Raw genomic sequence first — 15,676 nt, 5'->3', positions numbered from 1 at the left:
AACAGATGACTAGAATCAATCACTTTGTTTACTGTTCTATGCTGTAAAGCCTAAAACACATTTCCTACTTCCTATTAGCACGCTACCTTCTCAAAGGTGCCTATTGCAGCGACACTGCTGGACAAAAAATTAGTGAGCAATCATAACCAGCAGTCATTTCTAATTGTATAGTGTCGGATTGGAAATATCTGCAAAGAACCAAAAGATGTGGTAAAAAGAATAAAAGGATAAAGTAGTGAGACTCAATATTCAGTTTCACTGAAAACTTCGGAAGATGTCTCTCAATTGAGCTTGTATTCCACTCTACTCATATCCGACCCTGAAGCAACCTTCAAGGTGCATTTATGGAGTTCTATTTCTAAATAATCTTTCTAATAGCTTTGCTCAAAGTGATTAAAGTGATTTGTGCATGTGCTATCGTATAATTAGCTCATCCTTATTATATTTATTCATTTACCCTTTTCATTCGAGTGAGGGGCCAGGCTGACGGTTTTCTGATACTAATCTTAATGTCAACATTTCACCACATTTACACACGGGTTGCTTTATCTTGCATGATGACAGCTTCCTTGATGCCTCTGCTGTTTGAGAAAGCCTTGCAGGAACTTCACGGATCGAAGATAAAAAACTTATTCAAATGCCAGGCACATATAGTGACATTTTACTGTATAGCATGAGATGGCTATCAACCCAAACATAAATATAATTGCCTAATGAAATGCATTCAACATTTTTAGAACTCCATCGAACATGGACACACACTTATTTTAAATAATTATTATTTTTGCCAGCCGCTAACATACAGTAAATATATGTTTGATTGGTATAATGCAAATATAAATATTTTTAACATGTTCCTGTGCTTTTTAACAAGGCCAAAAAGCATCTTATATATGGGTCCCCGAGTGGCTCACCTGGGAGAAGCGCAGCCGCGTGGTGCGCAGGGCAAGTCATACAGAGCAGGTTCATGTCCTGAAATATGCGAAGTAGGCTGGTCTTGGTTGCTGACTCCAAAGGGAGCATTGCATTGGCCCAGGTGCTCCTGTTGGTTAGGGAGGCAAAACCAGCTGGGACTCTTTCTCCTCATTGCTCTACAGCGAACCCTGCAGGCCAGGCACCAAGTGAGCTCAGAGCAGACACCTGCAGTGCTGGTCTTTGTCCTCCAGAGGTCACTAGCTCAGAGCAGACACCTGCAGCGCTGGTCTTTGTCCACCAGAGGTCACTAGCTCAGAGCAGACACCTGCAGCGCTGGTCTTTGTCCTCCAGAGGTAGCTAGCTCGATGACATCCGCTCTCGAATTCCTGGTTGAAAAAGGAAGCTGGCTTGTTTGTGGGATTGGAAGACGGCCACTGAATAGCTGGTCTCCTGAGCCATGTGAGGAATTGCTGCAGTGAAAAGAAAAACAACTGGGCATTCCAAATTGGGAGAATATCAAGGGAAAAATTACAATTGGAAACTTAATTAAATGCATCTAATATAGACTGTATTTTTATTTACTGTATATCTGACATTTTCTATTCTACGCTTCTCAGTTCAATGCAACATTTATTTCAATTAACTAATGGCCAGCTCATGAGAGGAAAAACATGATACAAACGCTAGCCAGCAAAAGAAGAGTTTCAGCTGTTTCACTGAGCAGATTGTTCGGCTCCGAGCCAGACAGTATGTTTGGTGTAATTACTCCCATTTAAGCAGATAAAACTCCCCAAATTGTCTTATATGGTATAAACAGGTCTGATATAAATTGCTGAGGGACCAACATATTATTTCCTATAAACCTCAATAGGTTCAGCCAGTAGAAAATTGGATATTTCATATATTTTGGGAATGTGCCCTGGCCTTACTTATTAAGTGTTTTACAAATATGCAGACTTAGTTAAACATTTGTTACATATTTACACACACACACACACACACACACACACACACACACACACACACACACACACACACACACACACACACACATATATATATAGTTCTGGAAAACAGTTTTCCATCACCCTATATAATTAACTCATTCTGTTTCATAACGTCAATTGAAACTGTTGCATAATGTTACGATAACATATTGAATTACATACTGCTTTGTAATTTGCCATATACTTAACGAAAAACTGACAAATTAGTTTTATTTTTATGTCCAGAGCTGTAGATATGACTCAGATGACTATAGACTGTGCTGTAATGACTATAGTCTGTTACAATTAGGATTGTGTTTCTAGTTAATCCAAAAAAAAAAAAAAAAACCAACCAGAACATTTTCTTCACTCTTAGTCTTAATAAATGCTACAGAGATACTATTTCTGCTTCTTGGGCTTTAAAGGCTATAACCTATTTGACACACTTTGTTGCCTGAGCATAAGTGGTGCATAATTTCCATTTTTAAAAAGGAATAATTTCATCCATTATATTATTCGGCCTGGGGACATTACAGCAATTGAAGTTCTAATATTAACTTTGATTTGGGTTTTATTAACTCATGGTGATCGTTACAATGCACTGGTGATGAGCTATAATTAGGAGATATCTCTGTTAGAATCTAAAAATGTGTCTGGAATCTTTCTGTAGTGATTAGCTTAGCAGATGTGAACAGGAGCATTTTACACTCTTCTACGTATGGGGAAGTTATTGCAGATATTTGAAAGATATTATGCCAGATTAAGTCAAATTAGGTCAATGGCTCATTTTAAAACTGGAACTCAGAAGCCAGGTTGCACCTAGGTAGTACTTGGACTGGGGAGCCCCACTGAAAATCAGATGCATCAGGTGGATGAGTAGAGGGTACTCAACAAGCTCAACAAAATGCCCCACGGTAATTTTGCGGCTTTACCATGCTTTTACTGTGGATTTTACTATGGATTTACCAGCGTTTACCCTGATTTGCCATGCTTATTAATATGCTTTACCACACCTTGTTATTTTTTACAATGCTTACCTACAGATATGGCCAAAAGTTGGACATCACCTATAATTTTAGGATTGAGACATCATTAAATAAATAAATAAATAAATAAAAACTATATGAACATCATTTAGATCCTTTATTTAACATCATCTAATCAAAGAAACTGCAAAATGATATTGCAAAAGTCTGCTGGAAGCCGTAATAGTAGTACAGTATTTCATAGTAGATTTCAAAATGTCACATGTTTCATTTATTTGTCCGTTTTTCATGAAGTATATGGAAACCTACAAAGCAGTATGTAATTCAATATGTTAACTGAACATTATTCAGCAGGTTTCAATTGTTTATGAAGCCAAATGAGTTAATTCTACAGTTAGATACAAAACCTTTGACCATAGCTGTAGAGTGAATTAGTTCTGGCTGTCTACATTTTTTTTTAAAACACAATACAGTGAAATCAATTACATTGGATAAACAGCTGGTTGTGCAAATGGCATGTACCTGACAGCTTGCCAGTGAAACTTTGTATGCATTGATTCACTCAAGCAGACCAGCGGCAGACCAGCACCAATGCTAGTTCTTGTCCACCACTCCTCCCCACTTCTGTTATTGCTGTCTGTTTTGATTTGGTTAGATCTGCAGCTAACCGCCCCTGTAATGCTCTGCTAAACATTTCAGATCTCTGCAACCAAGAACGAAATTCCAGCCCTGAGTCACGGTCGCTGCCAAATTCACTGATTCTATCAAATGGCAAATTGCTTTGGTTGTAGAGCGAAATGCAACAGCCCTAACTAGCAGTAAATAAGTGCTCACTGCAGAACACAAAAAGCAATTTTAAGATATGTTTTAATGTTAGTCAATTCAGAAAGCTGTAATTATGTAAATCCTGGAGTGGACAAGTCACATTTATAGAGTCTACAGGTAAGCCCCCAGAGCTAAAAGTAATTAGAAATATGGCTACAGTTCTTCTGATCCTTTCACACAGATGGTTAAGAAGGCATAGAAGAAGTAAAACACCAGCCTTTTTAAGAATTATGAAGTTAAAGCATTGAGATATGAGAGAAGCTTTTAAACAGGTGCAGCCTGCCATTGTGGTCAGATCCTGAAAGCTCTCAGATGCTAAGGAAGGTTGGACTATGTGGAGAACCTTTATATATATATATATATATATATATATATATATATATATATATATATATATATATATATATATATATATTTATTTATTTATTTATTTAAAACTCGGAAGCACGGACATGGGAGTGCCAAGGCCAATGCGATTCTCACTCAGGAATTCCCAGCGAGGCCTGACGACTTCGCACAGCCAGGACGCTCCCCTGCCTCCCCAGCGCTCCTCTGACTGTATGACTCACCCTGCACAGCACGCGGCCATGCTTTTACCAGGCAAGCCACTCGGGGACCCCCATGGATGGGGACTCTTTATCGTCCCCACTCCCCTGTATGCAAGATATTGCTTCTCAATTGATCCACCCAGCATAGTTACCTTCAAAAGTAGCTTTTTGGTTTGTTAGGTTGTATTACATTGATTCTATTTTTAAAACTGTTCATGGGGAGCTGAAGGTAATTTTGACATAATGCCTGATAATAGAAAGATGAAGAAAAATTTTGCCCTTCCAAAGGTAACTGTCTTTGAGTGCTTGTTAACAGGTCACTATATCCTTCATTTTGAGTTTTAGAGTGTGACTTTTCAACCATTTCTTCTGGTCATCCTCATGAACAGAATGTGCAACAATGAATTTGCAATAACAAGCATTAAAAATGTAATTTCCCAACCTGCATAAGGAATCAGTTTTATTGGCAAGTTAGGTCAATGTGCTCCAAGGTGTTCTCATTAGGTAAAGCAATATTCCTTACAAGAATATCTAACAGAAAGATGTGCAATGCAAAACACCTTTTAGATGAGCAATTTGTGTTAGCTGATTGTGTTCCGTTCTAGATTGGAGGTACACCTCTCTATTATTGATTGGACAGTAAGTTAGTATCTGCTTTGTGTAAATCGAAGATCCAATGGAATTGTCATCTAACATATATTAACCTGGTTTATGCTTCTGCTTCATGCACACTCTTATTGTGCATTCTGGAGCCATTGTGCATTCAAATCACTTCATCAGCATTTTAAGCACTGCTCATTTGTCTGCTATACAAACTGTTGTTTTTTTTAGAAAAAGACAACAGAATATTGTAAGGTTAAAGTGTAATGCAGAAAATGTTCACAGGCCATTTAAAAAAAAAAACTAGACTTTATTTTTCTCCTTGCATAGCATTGACTTTTAATTGTCTGGTAACCTTTCCAGGTGGAACAGGGTAAAGGAGCTGTCTGATTAGCTATTGATTCAGGCTTTCAGGTTTGTAGATGTCACATTCACATCACTGATAAAAGAAAAGAAGGTAATTATGAATTCATAAACAAGAGCACTGTGCTGTCCTCCTATCTCCATTAATAAATCTATAGGTGTGTAGAGAACTGACCTTTTCTTGAATGGGATTTTAATTTTAAATGAAAACTGAGGCAAAAAATGAGAAACAAATTATTTCATATGGAATCTTTAGGCTCTACCTCAATCAGTTTAAACTAAATGCCGAAAAGGAGAAAAGGACCAGTAATTCAAAGTGTTCAGAGAGACTTTTTTAATGCTTAAACAATTGAAGAAAACCTGGAAATACTGTTCAAATGTACCCAGTGTTACCACTGGCCTTTTGATTTTCCAGTCATTTCGCTTTACATTTCCCACAGGTGTATAGCAAGCCCTGGCAATCTCTATGCATGGTGCTGTTTCAGTTTATAAGCTTGTTTCCTGGTCTTCACAAGAAGCTGATTAATGAAAGTCCTGCCTCAGTGATAGTTAGAGGACTGCTTGACTTGAGACACACAAGCTATGAAAACTTGACTTTGTAAATTCGTTGTGTGTACACTTCGGCTGTTTTGAGTTTGATTTTCTCCTTAGCAGCGTTAAGTAAAAACTCTACTGTAGTAAACAAGTGTACATACCTAGAGTTTTTTTTTTTCATGCATTTGACTATTTTTCTATAAATGAATTTACTTATCAAGCACATTGCTTGTGTGTTTATAAATTATTAAGCATTGCTCACAGTTCAACTGGGCTAACCATTCTATTGCCTTTTCTTCACTTATTCTTTAGACGAGTTAACAAGCAATTGAAGCTCTATTTGGTATTAATGTGCCCATGAGTGTGTGGGCTTCAATACATGCTTATAAACAAACAAACTGTATTATTATTATTATTATTAGTAGTAGTAGTAGTAGTAGTAGTAGTAGTAGTAGTAGTAGTAGTAGTAGTAGTAGTAGTAGTAGTAGTAGTCATAATAATAATAATAATAATAATAATAATAATAATAATAATAATGTACCTAACCTAATAATTCCTACCCAAACTGTGTTTCACTATTTACCAATAAAACAATATTATCTGTCTTAAATCTTCATCTACATCAAATATGACTTTTATCAATTCTAATGCATGTCTCATCTTGGCAGAGTGTGTCATTCAGTATTTAAGCAATATTTAGAACAATCAAGCCATTTTTTTCAGCAGGCAGGAGTAATAAGAAAATCACGTCACTGCCCTTTTCTCGTATAATTCCAGTTAATCATTCATTTAAAGGATGGCAGTATTAAGGACTAGTACAAGATGTATAGATATAAATAGATACAAGGAAAATGTTCTATTTTTCACCCTGTTTTATCTAGATACAAATATGACATGTTTTTAGGAAAATCTTTATAGTGTAAGTCATTTTGTATAAAAGATTGTCTTTTGCACTTCCATGTCTACCAACCTAAGACTACCAATCATTTCTATTGAGGGTCCCATTTTGTGATTGCCTCACAGCCCCAGTCATCAGAACAGGCCTAGCTCTCACAAATGCTTTGTATGTAGTACAACAATACCCTGTTGACTGAAATCTACTCATGCTACATTTCATACTAAATGACATGAATGCACAGGTTTGCCGCTCACATTTCAGATTATCAAACCCTTTTCCTAAGGGTGTGGCGCTCCAGTCCCTTACCCACATGCTAAAAGGTGAATTTCCATATTGAGAAGTTATCAATCACCATTTCTCTTTGTAGTCCCGGGGTCATATTTCAAGCTGTATCCAGGGTCTCCTGCTAAATGAGTATAAAATACACCTGCACAGTAAAGTGAGGCTCGAGCATGTGAAATGTATATTTGTCTGCTTTGTTTCCTGGGTATTGAAAACAAGTCGGAAGTAACAACTTCGAGAGGTTTTCCTGGTGTGCCGGCATAAACTTTTCATTAAATATATAAATAAATTGAACAGCCTTCTTCCGTTTTGTCGTGATGTGCCTGTCCAAATCTCTTGTCTTTCATCAATATTACTCACCATCATTATGCTGCCTGTATAATGCCAACATGATATGAAACTACTGAAAGCCGTCATGCACAGTCATCTGATATTTCAGAATAAAACACTTCATTTATTACAGTGTTCAGTTTCTCCACACTTTAATGCCTTTCAGTAAAATGAGGCATTTACTTCCTAAATTTATCAATTGTTACCAGGATAAATGAGGCTCTTATCAATGCCAACAGCACTGTTCCACAATGAAACCATGCAGAAGATAAGCTCCATCACAGGGTTTTGAGAAATATGCATATTTTAAACATGGAGAAGGGGTTTGTATCCTTCAGCATTATCAGTTTGGTTTGGTTAAACGAGACCCCATAACAACATAACCTCTTTTGTTAAATGTATTTACTAAAGATCATTCATTATAGACACAGATTATATACTGTATTAATCTTGCTAATGAAGTTTAAAAAAAAATAAAAAATCATGGCTTTACAAAAAGGTAAAACCACAGATTATGCAAATAAATACAGGATGCTCACAGCTTCCCTCTGCACACGTCACATGCCTCACCAGGGTCAAAGTGGTTCCACACAGATTGCAACAGCACATGGGAAGGAGTGTGTTGGACTTTCAACTACCTAAGAAGTGGATTGTATCAGTCAGTGGAACTCACGCCTTCAGGTGTGTTATTGTGCTTGCAATGGATATGGAACGCCTCAGAGAAAAAGGCAGTATACATGTGATACAAACTAGAACTAATTCTTTTAATAGTTATTTTTGAACAGACAAACGTATACCACTTTCCTACACGACCTCTTTAAATATTACATTATGACAGCTATGCAGCAGCTTTGTTCAGCAGTGGTATGACAGTACAACTACTGTTAAACCAAAACACTTTAAATTACAGCTGGCATTTGCAGTCACAGATGAAAGGTGTTCTTTCTGAAGTTTTAAAAAAAACATTTACCTTTCTCCTAGAAAGTCCAGACAAAGCATTTGCAATTCGGATGTGAATATTGTAAAACACTGCCATCTAGTGTACATGTCAGGTCATAGCTAGAGCGTGTCTGTAAAAGGATATGATACTGATGAGTTAATATGTTCTGTATAGGCTCATTAGATAAAAGATGTCATCGATCGCTATGAAAGGGGTACATTTCTATTCCAATGTTTCTGGAGTGTGACAGAGAGGACTGTCGCTGGTTCTTGCGTGGATGTGTGCTTCTGGGACGGTAGGTTAGTTTGTGGATGTTAATCTCCACCAGTATAGAGAGGGAACGTGGTGTAATAGGTTCCTGGAGCGTCTCTTTTAATGAGGCTAGCACACAGGGGTCCACAGAGTGAACAGAGTTCTGCAGCTGTGTACAAACTCAAAGTCTCCTGCTCATAAAACTCATAATTTAGGTAATTGCTGGCAAATTGTGCGTGGGACTCAAAAGTCCTTTGGCTGTGTGTCAGATTAAGGTAGAAAGGAGACAAAGTCTGGAGAGAAAGATTTTGTAGTTTGTAGAGTTTCCCAGGCTAGAATGCCTTAGATTACCAATCTTACAATTTTATTTCATGTATTGTTCACAAGGGGTGCTGTGTGTATTTTACATATGACATAGACCATGTTTCAATGTCTGCCCTTATAAAAAGTTCTGATAGTGAACGCACAGCAGTGTAATCAAACAGGGTGAAAGCATGGTATAGCATAGGTAAGCAGGAGGGAGGCTGTGTGGTCCAGTAGTTAAAGCTTAAAGAAACAGGCTTGTAAGAGGAGATCCCTGGTTCAAATCCCGGCTCACTCACTGACTCACTGTGTGACCCTGAGCAAGTCACTGAACCTCCTTGTGCTCCGTCTTTCAGGTGAGACGTTGTTGTAAGAGACTCTGCAGCTGATGCATGGTTCACACACCCTAGTCTCTGTAAGTCGCCTTGGATAAAGGCATCTGCTAAATAAACAAATAATAATAATAAGCAAAGTAAAGCCCACAGAGTTATGGTAAAGCATATTCAAAACATGGCAAACCCTGTTAACTATGGTAGATGCATAGTATAACCATGGAAAAAGCATGGGAAAACTACAAAAATACATCAGTTACTGGGTACCAAGTATGCTGTGCATTGAGGATGAGGTATGCCACCTGATTATATAAATATGTCATTAATTTACCTAGCAAACAAAGGCTTAGCGATGGAAGAGCTGAAAACAACATCATTTAGCAATGCCGGTGGGAGTGGCAGAGACAACACTGGATTTGAGAAAGAGGTAAAAATATATATATATATATATATATATATATATATATATAATACAAAAGTTTTGTAACTAAAAATTCGTTTTTTTTTTTCCTCTTGAGTTGGTTTTGTAATACTGACTGTGCTGATTTGTTTTAAAGGATGAGAGTGTGGACAATGGGATGAATGAAACTCCTACAAATACAAGCCCTTCATTTGTAAGGTAGGCCTACTGAAGAAGAAATTTAATAATATTCTTTATAAAGAGTAAGAGCCTGGGGGTTGTGGACAATTAACGCATATTTAGTGTCCAATAACAAGAAATTTCCCTTACTTGAAAATGACCTGTTACTAAAGTTGTATTTTTTTTTCAGTTATCAGATTCCACAATTTCCATTAAATGTACCCATTGCCATGTAATATGTAGTTCCCTGTTAAAATTCCCATTTCTGAAAGAATAGTGTAAATATGCATATTTTTTATCACTTAAAAATAAATACAGTAAACAGCAGCCGGTTTAGTTTGCTTCCAGTACATGACTGAACACACTGCACAGAGCTGCACGATTTCTTTAAAATGTCATCAGCAGCATCAAATATTTCTTTAAGACATCAGCTGCAAATATTTCTGCTAAAGTTCACTTAATTACAAGTAGACATTTCATGTGTCTGTTATTATTTTGACATTTATTGATGTTTTTATTTAGTTTGAAATTCACGGATGGTGAAAATGTCTTTTAAAGGTAGACCAATCAAAATAAATATTATCAATGTTATACTAATTTCCCAGAACCCTTTCCCCAAAAATAAAGTTAATTCAGTTGAGCCACATTTTTGGTAAAGGAGATAAACTTAGTATCAGTAAAGGTTTTTTTTTTTCTTGCTAGTTACATACAGTAGTTCATTTTAACTGATAACACCATGTACTGCAAGCGTGTGAACCAGACTTGAACCATGGATTGAAACAGAGTACTTGTCCATTCTCAGTCATGCTCCTGTTGCAGGGGTCGCAAGTTCACATTGACTTCTTTCTGCTGTCCTGGTTTTTTTTTATTGCTGCCTGCATTCTGGATTTTCATCGCGCCCTCATGAAATGGCTGAAATGGTAGGCATTAGTTCTGTCTTACAAAGATGTACTGCAGCACTAATATGTTACATTCAGCTAGATTATATTTATATAATAATTCAGTACATAAAACAAGTTTAAAATGATCACTTAATGATTCAAGCCCTTCTTTGTAATACTTTATATCAAACTTTAAATATCTGCAGTTTTTCTCTTACAGGATATTCATCTTGGTTATTTTGGGTTTGTTGGTGACATGGCTTGCCCTGGACGCATCGAAAAGGCCCGAACAGCTAATTTCCTTTGGCGGGGTCTGCATGTTCGTAATTATCTTATTCCTCTGCTCCACAAAACACTCCTGGGTGAGTAACAAATACCTGTCACTATTGAATGCACTTATACTGGCCATTTCATACACCCATACCACTGTACTGTTAAGGGCTGAAGACACACACGCACACAAAAACTATCGTTATATTTTTCTGTAGGTATGGAGTTTTGTTTTTACAAGCGCCGGGTTTGTAGAGAAGCAATGCTATTTATGTCACGTCTTTTTCACCCAAGGCTGTCGATGTTCTGTCCTCCAGGTGTCATGGCGAGTAGTGTTTTGGGGCCTAGGCCTGCAGTTTGCTCTTGGCCTGTTTATCATTAGGACAGACCCAGGATTTGAGGCCTTCAACTGGCTTGGAAAACAAATACAGGTGCTTCTACACCAATAGTAACCCTGTCCAGAAAGGGTTCAGTTTGACTTAATAACCTTCATTGTATGTTGTGTTATCCCCCCCGCCCAAATATTCCTTGATTACATGAAAGCTGGATCAGGATTTGTTTTTGGAGAAGCCCTGATAACCCTTGGGATTTGCCTTTCAGGTTGGTGCTCGTCTTGTTTCGTTTTTCGTCTATTTGGATGCAGCTTAATTATACCAGTTTAATTTTCAACCAGTTTAACATTGTCGTGAATACCATTGCAATATAAAAACATGCTGTAGTCTGAAGTTTATTTCCAAAATGCATATGTTAAATAAGGATGTGATTGTACTGCCTGCATGTTTGCACTGAGTCAATGTATAACTGTATACTCCTAAGTGATAAAGCCATTGTCTTTTTGTTTACTCAGGCTTTGCCCGTAGTGATTTTCTTCAGCTGTGTCATGTCTGTTCTGTATTATGTGGGAGTGATGCAGTGGCTGATTATCAAGGTAAAACATTGCTAGAAAGTTTGTTATTATATACAAGAGGTATGTGTAAAAGAGATGTGCGTGCTATTGTGCTGAATGTTTGAAGCCATTGCAACTGGTTACATTTTCATGCTGGCCATTTACGTTAGCACTGAATGTATTGTTTTTGTCATGCAGATTGCGTGGCTGATGCAGGTGTCTATGGGACCCTCACCCACAGAGACCCTCAGTGTTGCAGGAAACATATTTGTGGGGCAGGAATGCCTTCATATCAAGATCACCATTAAAAGAGTCTAAATTCAAGACCTTCAAAAAAAAGTAAAACTTCTGTGTTTTGCTTGAGTTTTTTTTTTTTTTAACATAATAATAATATAACAAAACACATTAGATTTTGTCCTATTAAATTACTGTAGATCCACTTATTATGGACAAATGTATGCTAGGAAGGGGCGTGCCTTATTTTCCCACCTCGGAATATGAATGTAGGTCCTTATCAGTAGAATCTGAAGGAGTTTGATTTGGCTCAGGAAACAAAGTAAGAAACATTTTTTAAACAGAGTGTCATACTGTATCTCTCAATTTTAAACATTTTTTTTTTTTCCTCATTTCCTTGTCAAGACTGAGGCACCACTGTTGATACGGCCTTATTTACCAGACATGACCAAATCTGAGATGACTGGAGGCTTTGCATAGCGGGCAGTGTACTTGGAGCATACATTTCATTTGGGGTAACTCAGTAACTATCCAAGTATGTGTGTTCACATTTTATTCATAACACCTTTGAGACAAAGGTTGGATTGGAACTCACTTAAGTGACTCCTCATAACCCAACTGTAATTGTCTTCACTATAACAGTCCTGATAACAAGATCTCTAGGGATGTACTGCTTTTGTTGTCTCTGTAACAGTTCTCTATTCCAGATTGATGCATCGTCACTGATAACAGGGTCAGTGATGGCTGCTCCGTGCGCTCTCTAAGGTGTCCTACCCCGAGCAGAGGAGACCAAGTTCAAGAACAAAGATGAAATCAAAATAGACAGTAGGTAAGCTGCTGCAGCAAGCCGTTAGCCACTTCTGAAATGCCACACTCACATGTTTTCCTCCCTCATAATGTAAAACGTTTAAACTTACATACAGTAAATTGACCCAAAATACACCAGGTTCTCGGCCGTTTTCTAGCAAGAGGACGTGGAAAGTGCGTTCATGCGACGTTTAAGGTTTGGCTTGCACTGTCGAAGCGCTTTCTGATTTCCATGTTCTGCTTTAAGCATAGTCTTATGCTTTTTTTTTCCACGTAAAAATGTAATCCGTTATCTAATTTTATTAACTGTCTAAAAAAAAAGAAACCATTACGTTACTGAAATGAGATTACCGTAACACGTATTATGTAATGTATTAGTCCCCAACGCTGCCGATATCCCACAAAAAGTGTAGGAACTCCCTGTGCCCCAGTATTTGTAGAAGGGTCGTGTATGACCTCGGTGGCCTTTAAACTGGAGTCTCTTCATTCTGTTTATAACAGAAATACATTTAAAATATGTGCATCCTATTCGATTCCATGAAGCTTTCAAGGGAATTACTGATCCCTAGCATTTTATCTTTTAGGCTAGGCTGCCGCCTGGTATGTATGGATCATCCTACACATATGTTTTCTATAGCGTAAATAGGTAATGAGGACAAAAATTACAAAAACGCAGCTGATTAATAAACACGATTTAGTTTTGCAAGTTCCACTGACTATAACGTCAGGATTATAAATGAGTTGCTCACAGCCGAGGGATTATTTCACTAGGTTTAGAAACTTTTTCAAAGATAACTCATAAATTAAAAAAAAAAAAAAAAAAAAAAAAAAGTTAGGGTTTCTACTTTGTTCTGAGCAAAACGTTCACGAATCGTGTCAGAAATCCTGAAACTATTTCTTTCTCTCAGAGAGCAGCAAAACACCCTGGAGGGGGCTAGCAATGGTACTTCGGATTCCATCGGCCTGGTAGGAAACATTGCTGCCAACTTGATTGCGTTTCTGGCACTTCTTGAGTTTATCAATGCTGCCCTCCACTGGCTTGGAGGAATGGTTGATTACCCGGAATTGTCATTCCAGGTGCACTTGTTTATAAGATATTTTGATCTTATTTACACGCAGGTACCTGCACTAGTAACAGAAGGTTTTACTTGAATATATTCTTAAACCATATTGCATTAAGCCTGTGGGCTGTTATTATACATCAGCAGAGCTGTTGCTTAACACTTGAAGATAATCTTTTCCAAGGATTATTAATGGAATCACTTAGAATGTGATGTCTGTTAAACAGGCTGGTAACTGCTCCAGTTTCAAAATGGTAGAGGTGACACACACATATCCTCTTATTAAACCACAACATCTTATTAAACTGCCTGTCAAAGTTACACAGTGTCTACCAAGTAAATGGCTTTCTCTTCTGCAGCTTATTTGTTCATATATCTTCATACCAGTGACATATATGATGGGTATATCCTGGGAAGACTCCTTTTTAGTGGCAGAATTGATAGGCACTAAACTCTTCCTGAATGAGTTTGTAGCCTATGAAAAACTGTCTGCTTTCAAGAGGAACAGGATCAGTGGCTTGGGGGAATACATTAATAGGCAAAAGTAGTGGGTTTCTGTGAGTAATAAGCTGTTTCTGTTATGTAACTGCTATGGACTAAAGAAAATATTCATGGATTAAGTGTTTTTTACAATACAATTTTCAGACAAGTGGAGGGTGAAGTGAAATCATCCTGATCTCATTGTAAAGTATTTTTGTCATTAACATAATTGAGTTAATAGGTCACAGATATTCACCACATGACCAGTACTTGGCATATCGTAAAACTGTTTTAACTTTGACATGTTTTCGAACAGATAAGAACAGAAACCATTTGCACATTCGCGCTGTGTAGATTTGCTAACTTCAGTTCGGTCGGCATCATGCTTGGAGGATTGTGTAAGAGTTGGATTACATTCAGTAGCTTTAAAACATTTACCATGAATAAATCTATTTGCAGAAAGAAAATCCGTCTGTTCTATAGCACTGACTGAAGAAGATAACTATAAGATGATTTCCGTGTTCACCTGGTATTGTTAGTGCACATGCACAGTCCTCAGCTGTATTAAAGTTTCATGAATTTCTCAAATTGTGTTTCCTAACCAAGCCTCCATAGCACCTTCTAGAAGGAGTGACATTGCTAATATTGTCATCAGAGCTCTCCTCACTGGGACCTGTGTATCCTTGGTTAATGCTAGTGTGGCAGGTAAGCTCTTTTAACTTTTGCTGCAGAACACAAGGACCAGTCCCTTTGAAGTAGCCTAACATCCAACGCAAAAAAAAAAAAAAAAACCCTGGTATTTAGATCCCATAGCATTAACTGCTTCAGCGTGGCTATCCCTGCTAGAGCTAGATAATTTACCTTTTGTTACGTAGCCTATCCTTCAGTGTAAACATTTTGTTTTCTAGTAGATTGCTGTATATGAACACTGTATTTTATAGTACTCATATCATCTTACTCAACTTTTATTTTTGCATGCATAAATGCTTTTCCTTTCTTGTAGGAATTCTGTATGTTCCTGACTGTGTAGGTTTCCTCGCAGCCAGCCAGCTCAACAGCACCACCCAAGACCTCCTTATATGCTGTAAGAGCTCATGGGAAGGTAAGATCAAGCTTTGACCCTTGCAGTTCTTTGTGTATCTGTGAGCGTGTGTTTGTACTGTGTCAGCCTCTAAATACTGAACCCTCTTCTTGCAGCACCGTTATCCTTGGAAACAGAACAGCCAGTTTTGAAGAAGTATGGTCCGGAGTGGGTTACAATTACTTGAATGGTTGCTGTGGTCTCTATAATAACACAGTATGTACTGGCCTATAAACAGTAACATTTACGTCAGGGGTCTCCAACCCTGGTCCTGGAGAGCCCATATCCACCTGGTTTTCTAG

At 37.6% G+C, this 15,676-nt stretch overlaps 1 pseudogene; it reads left to right on the top strand.

Moving 5' to 3' along the window:
• Positions 1-9,446: 9,446 nt before the first annotated feature.
• LOC121298525 lies at positions 9,447-15,676 on the top strand (annotated as a pseudogene).

The sequence above is a fragment of the Polyodon spathula genome, chromosome 24 (assembly GCF_017654505.1).
Source record: "Polyodon spathula isolate WHYD16114869_AA chromosome 24, ASM1765450v1, whole genome shotgun sequence".
NCBI classification, from domain to species: Eukaryota; Metazoa; Chordata; class Actinopteri; order Acipenseriformes; family Polyodontidae; genus Polyodon; species Polyodon spathula.
Note: the sequence above shows the minus strand (reverse complement) of the source record. Positions and strands in the feature narration are given on the sequence as shown.